Below are 325 nucleotides of genomic sequence, written 5' to 3'. Positions count from 1 at the left end.
AAAAAAAAGCTGCAATAGACTCGCTCAGTCTTTTCTTTTACTAAAGACTAAACAGTTGGATTTCTAATGGTTGCTGTGAAAGTGCCCTTAGTCAGTCTCTATTGAGTGATGAGGAAAATTCACCTGTGCTCGCCTAGAGCGAATCTTTCATCTTTCTAAAGTAAACTGAACTTCGTAGCACTGGTACTTCTCTTTCTATATTGGAATTAGACCCCTTCAATCACATTGAATTCGTATCTACTCTGATAAATCAAAGAATTCGTGAAAGTCCTACTAAAAAGAAAAAGAGAACACTGGGTGGATAAGGACAGCTCCCCCTCTTCCT

The sequence above is a fragment of the Phalaenopsis equestris genome, unplaced genomic scaffold, assembly GCF_001263595.1.
Source record: "Phalaenopsis equestris unplaced genomic scaffold, ASM126359v1 Scaffold000002, whole genome shotgun sequence".
Classification (NCBI taxonomy): Eukaryota; Viridiplantae; Streptophyta; class Magnoliopsida; order Asparagales; family Orchidaceae; genus Phalaenopsis; species Phalaenopsis equestris.
The sequence above is the reverse complement of the archived record's forward strand: the minus strand, read 5'-3'. Positions refer to the sequence as shown.